This window comes from Macaca mulatta, chromosome 16, assembly GCF_049350105.2.
Source record: "Macaca mulatta isolate MMU2019108-1 chromosome 16, T2T-MMU8v2.0, whole genome shotgun sequence".
Lineage (NCBI taxonomy): Eukaryota > Metazoa > Chordata > Mammalia > Primates > Cercopithecidae > Macaca > Macaca mulatta.
The window spans coordinates 73,931,601-73,937,933 of record NC_133421.1 but is presented as its reverse complement, the minus strand read 5'-3'; positions in this window follow the sequence as shown (position 1 = coordinate 73,937,933).

Below are 6,333 nucleotides of genomic sequence, written 5' to 3'. Positions count from 1 at the left end.
TGATCCTCCCACCTCCGCCTCCTGAGCAGCTGGGACTACAGGCATGTGCCACCATGCCCAGCTAATTTTTAAATTCTTTTTCAGAGATGAGGTCTCATTCTGTTGACCAGGCTGGTCTCAAACTTCTGCGCTCAAGCAGTCTACCTGTGTCGGCCTCCCAAAATGCTGGAATTAGAGGCAGGAACCATTGCACCTGACCAGAATCTGGTGGTTTTTTTTTTTTTTTTTAAATCTTCTTTGTGCCTAGTTCAGATTGTCTTTCATGAATATGAATTGCTTTAAGAATAAAAAACTACATTTTTCTAAGCCCCTACCCTTCTTGTCTACAACATGAAGAAAGCAGTTTGAATGATCCCTAAGATTCCTCTAGCTACACAGGCCTACGGGTTGGCACCAAAAGAGCCTCCCAGCTCTTGACATTGGCTGCACCGACTCTCCTGGTTTAGAGCTGCATCTGCTCCAGGGCCCTCAAGCTTGTGGCCTGGGCTGAATCACCCTCTGCTCTGGGCCTGTCATCGCTTCCCAGGCCTTTCTCATCTCAGGAAAATTTCCTCCTGTGTTATCCTCTCCCTCTCTCAGCCCCAGGTCTCTAATTCACTCCTTACTTTTTTTTTTTTTTTTTTTTTTTTGAGACAGAGTCTCGCTCTGTCGCCCAGACTGGAGTGCAGTGGCATGATCTCTGCTCACTTCAACCTCCATCTCCTGGGTTCAAGTGATTCCCCTGCCTCAGCCTCCCTCGTAGCTGGGATTCCAGGCACCCGCCACAACCCCTGGCTAATTATTGTATTTTTAGTAGAGACAGGGTTTCACTACGTTGGCCAGGCTGGTCTTGAACTCCTAACAGGTGATCTGCCTACCTCGGCCTCCCAAAGTGCTGGGATTACAGGCCTGAGCCACTGCACCTGAGCATCCCCTACTATTGTAGAACAAATTACTCATCTCTTTGCTCATCATTTTCCTCCAGAAGATTTGGACTCACCAGTTGACTCATTTAGGGCAATTTCCCAAAGTTTATGCCTCCAAATATTAGTTCCAAGAGCTATTCAATTATTTAAAAGGGCTCAATCACCAAATCTAGGAGATGCTGGATTTTTAAAAGTTTCATATTTACTGCAAGACTTTTCAGAGGCCTTTAACATGACAACAACATATTCTCCAAGAGGAGATATAACACTTCTATCTCCAATTATTGCCTTTGATTTTAAAAAAATCGACAAAGGAAAGATGTTTGTTATGTCAAAGATAATGCTATATTCTCACCAAATCTTTTTGCATTTTCCTTTTTCTGGGTACTCAGGAAGACAACACTCCCAGCCACCACTGCAGTTAGGTTGGGGCCATGTGACTAATTCTGGCCAATGGGAGTGGAAGCGACGTGCGTTGCTTCTGAGCCACAGTCTTGAGGAGCAGAACACGCTCCCCGAGCACCTTCTCCCTTGGACGCAGTGATGGGCGATTGTGGAGGCCTCCCAGCTACTCGGGAGGATGAGGTGCGAGAATCGCTTAAACCCGGGCAGCAGAGGTTACAGTGAGCCAAGATCGCGCCACTGCGCACCAGTCTGGGCTACCGAACCAGACTCCGTCTCAAAAAAAAAAAAAAAAAGAAAAGAAAAAAAAGAAAAAGAAAAAAAAAGTGTGTGGCACCTCCTGCTCCTCTTGCACCTGCTTTCGCGGTGTGATGCATCTGCTCCCCCTTTGCCTTCTGCCATGATCGGGAGCTTCCTGAGGCCTTCCCAGAAGCAGATGCTGCTACGCTTCCTGTACAGCCTGCAGAACTGTGAGCCAAAGAAACGTCTTTCTTTATAAATTACCCAGTCTGAGGTATTCCTTTACAGCAATGCAAGAATGGCCCACCTCCTTCCTCCGGGGCTGCAGAGGGAAGAAACTGAGGGATAAAGAAGGATGATGGTGAAAAGAAAAACATTTTAAAACCACAGTTACTGCTTAGAACACTTGCTCCTCCCCTCCCACGGGTGAACCATGCCGGACTCTCGACGTGGCAGAGTAGGAAAATATTTATTTATTTATTAGATGGAGTTCTGCTCTGTGGCCCAGGCTGGAGTGCAATGGGGCGATCTCGGCTCACTGCATCCTCTGCCTCCTGGGTTCAAGTGATTCTTCTGCTTCAGCCTCCCGAGTAACTGGGACTACAGGCCTGTGCCACCATGCCCGGCTAATTTTTGCATTTTTAGTAGAGACGGGGTTTCACCATATTGGCCAGGCTGATCTCGAACTCCGGACCTTGTGATCTGCCTGCCTCGGCCTCTCAAAGTGCTGGGATTACAGGCGTGAGCCACCGCGCCCGGCCCAAATTGATTAAAAACAACAACAACAACAACAAAAAACAGGGCAGGGCGCGGTGGCTCAAGCCTGTAATCCCAGAACTTTGGGAGGCCGAGACGGGCGGATCACGAGGTCAGGAGATCAAGACCATCCTGGCTAACACGGTGAAACCCCGTCTCTACTAAAAAATACAAAAAAAAAAAAAACTAGCCGGGCGAGGTGGCAGGCGCCTGTAGTCCCAGCTACTCGGGAGGCTGAGGCAGGAGAATGGTGTAAACTCGGGCGGCGGAGCTTGCAGTGAGCTGAGATCCGGCCACTGCACTCCAGCTTGGGCGACAGAGCGAGACTCCGTCTCAAACAAAACAAAACAAAACAAAACAAAAAACAAAAACAAAAAAAACCTCATGTCTCTCTTGGATTTTGCCTCTGCTCGCTGCTCTGGCATCTTTCCTAAGGAAACCGTTTATTTTCCCACCTGAGTTCCTAGTAAAGCATCTCAGTTTTATTCTCGCGTTTGGAGAAAAGCTTAGAGCAAGAAAAATGGCAGCTGGCAGGTGCCTTCACGTCCAGGGTTTCCAGAGAGAAGACATCTCTCCTCCCCAGAGACCCTCCCACGCTCTCCCTCCCTCAAATTAGTGCATCTACATAGACCGCCCTCCTTATAAACAGTCTCTCAGGGGATCCTAGCCCATTGCAAATCTACATGTGATTGATTGCAGAATCCCAAGGAAAGCGCAGATTGCGGGGCGTCGTTTCTTTTAGGGGAGCTGCTCACTTTGGCCACTAGGTGGCGCGCGGTGCAGCCCCCTGCTCCTCCAGAGCCTGAGCGTTCAGCGTGTCTGCCGCCTCGGCCCCACTCCGCAGGGGGCGCTGATGAGATGAGGCTGAGGTCCAGGAAGACCGCAAGGGCTTGGTTTTGTAAACAACTCCATTCCTCACTCGCTGATGAGTTTTCTAAGTGATGCATATTCACAACTTTGTCCCATCCAAGGACCCAAGAATTAACACATTACATAATATGGACAGCCCCTCCTGTCCAACGGGCATGATTTTGGGGTCTGATATTCTGTGGATCTGTGCAATAGTCAACACACGTGCTGGGGTGTCCTTGGACACAGCCTACAAGGACACAGATAGGTGCACATCCAGGCACCAACTCACAATAACCACAAACTTTGTTGAGTGCTTCCGTGTACCAGGCCATCAGCCAGTGTTTTACAAATCATCACACTTTCCTCCCAGAAGCCCTCGGAGGGGGGATCTGAAGGGGGCGAGAGGGTCTCTCCAGTATGAAAGCTCAGATGTCGAGTCCCAGCTGCCCGGATTTGAATCTCGGCTCAGCCTCTAGCTGGGTGTGTGCCAGCTACTGCCCGCCAGCTACTCTACCATGTCTCAGTTTCTTCATCTGCAAGAGGGATTAAAACAGTATCGACTCATAGGCTTGTTATGAGGATGAAACGTGATGAACAGCGTGTGGCATATGTAGTAAGCACGTCACAAACGTTGGCTATTATTATTACCCCATTTTGCAGATAAGCAAACTGAAGATCAGAGAGGTTACACAACTTGCTCAAGGTCACACAGCCTTATCATTCCACTCTGCCAGACTGAGCTCATAGTCTCTGTTAGTCAGTCTATAGTCTGGTGATACCTCTAGTTTGTACTTGTGGTTTTGATGAGCTGGTTGCTATGTCAATTGAAAACACTTTCTTATTCTGCTAAAACAGTGTGGTCCTCATTTCTAAGAAGTTCCCAGGTGATGCTGGTGCCAGCAGCAGCAGCATCACCTGGGAACTTCTTAGAAATGCAAAAAAAAATCTCAGGCCTCCCTCCAGACCTACTACTCAGGTACTCTAGGGATGGGGCCCGGTGGACTGTTGCAGCAAGCCCCCCAGTGATCCTGACACACGTTCAAGTTTGAAAACCCTTGCTATAAAATATGTGTCTCATAAAACTAAGCTGCTAGCTTACATTCAATAAACATTTACCTAGCATGATCTTGGCAGTTCAAAGAGGAATGTGCCAGAAACCAAGCAAAGAAGAAAAAGAAATAAATGGAAATGGAAAGCGATCTACTCAGAAGCCACAAAGTTGAGGGAGGAGGTTTACAGAGTGGAGTTTGGCCCAAATGATGCCTGAGTAAGTATGTAAAGGGGTCTCAACTCTGGCTACACAGCAGAACAGCAGGACTGTGTGTGCAGCTCTCAAAGTGGGTACACAGGGTAATCTGCAAGTTCTGGATGGATCTAGCACCTGGATTGTTAAAAGTTGCATAGACCACCAGCGTTCATACTTTCTGCTTGTTTGTACAAAGTCACTCTTCTAGAGTAATTGTTGTAATATGGCTAGGCAAGGTGGCAGGTCTGATAAGATTTGAGGAAGTGATGGCTCTTAGTCGCTAATAAGAGGCTTTTGTGGAGTGGCATGTCACAACCAGGGAAGGCTCAGCTCTGTGGTCTTCGCCTGCCTCACTTGGGGGACCAGAAGGCAGCTTGTCCTGGAACTGCCTCATTCACAGAAGGCCCCAGTGAGTACGGAAACTGCACATTAAAGGGAGGAGTAAGGAAGATAAGATGGCGAATCCTCAAAAATTAAACAAGATTACCTTTTTATTTATTTCTTTATTTTTGTAGAAATAGGGTCTCACTTTGTCACCCAGGCTGGTCTTGAAGTCCTAGGCTCAAGCAGTTCTCCCATCTCAGCCTCCCAAAGTGCTAGATTTACAGGTGTGAGCCACCCACCCCAGCCAGAATTACCACTAAAAAAAAGAAAAAAGGTTAAGATGGTCAATTTTGTTGTGTATATTTTACCATTGTGATCCAGCATTTCCACTTCTGGGTACACACCCTAGAGAATTGAAAGCAGAGTGTTGAGCAGGTATTTGTACAACCCTGTTGATAGCAGCACTATTCACAATAGCCAAAGGTGGAAGCAACACAGGTGTCCATCAGTATACGAATTGGATGAACAGAATGCAGCACACATGCCCAATAGGATATTACTCAGCCTTCAAAAGGAAGGCAGTTCTGGCCAAGCATGGTGGTTCATGCCTGTAATCCTAGCACTTTGGGAGGCCTAGGCGGGTGGATCCTTTGAGGTCAGGAGTTCGAGACCAGCCTGGCCAACATAATAAAATATGATAAAACCTCGTCTCCACTAAAAATACAAAAAGTAGCCAGGCAGCCTGTGCCTGTAATCCCAGCTACTCAAGAGGCTGAGGCAAGGCCGGGCACAGTGACTCATGACTGTAATTCCAGCACTCTGGGAGGCCGAGGTGGGCGAATTGCCTGAGCTCAAGAGTTTGAGACCAGCCTAGGCAACATGGTGAAACCCCGTCCCTGCTAAAATACAAAAGAAATTAGCTGGGCTTGGTGGTGTGCACCTGTAGTCCCAGCTACTCGGGAGGCTGAGGCAGGAGAATTGCTTGAACTCAGGAGGCAGAGGTTGCAGTGAGCCGAGATCATAACACTGCACTCCAGCACTCCAACACTCCAGCCTGGGTGACAGAGCGAGGCTCCGTCTCTACAGAAACAAACAAACAAACAAACAAAAAATGCTCAGGCAGGAGAAGAGCTTGAACCTGGGAGGCAGAGGTTACAGTGAGCCAAGATCACACCACTGCACTCCAGCCTGGGCAACAGAGCGAAACTCTATCTCAAAAACAAAAGAAAGAAAAGAAAAAGAGAGCGCTCCAGAGATGGATGGTGGTGATGGTTGCAGAACAATGTGAATGTACTTAGCACCCCTAACTGTACACTTAAAAATAATTAAAATGGGCCTAGCACACTGGCTCATTCCCATCATTTGGGAGGCTGAGGTGGGAGGATCGCTTGAGCTCAAGAGTTTGAGACCAGGCTGGGCAACATAAGAAAGACTCTGTCTCTACAAAAACTACAGAAATTAGCCAAGCCTGGTGGCTGCACACGTAGTCCCAGTCACTTGGGAGGTTGAGGAGGGAGGGTCACTTGAGCTCAGGGGTCGGAGGCTGCCATGAACTGTGATTGTGCCACTGCACTCCAGCCTGGGGAACAAAAGCAAGACACTGTCTTA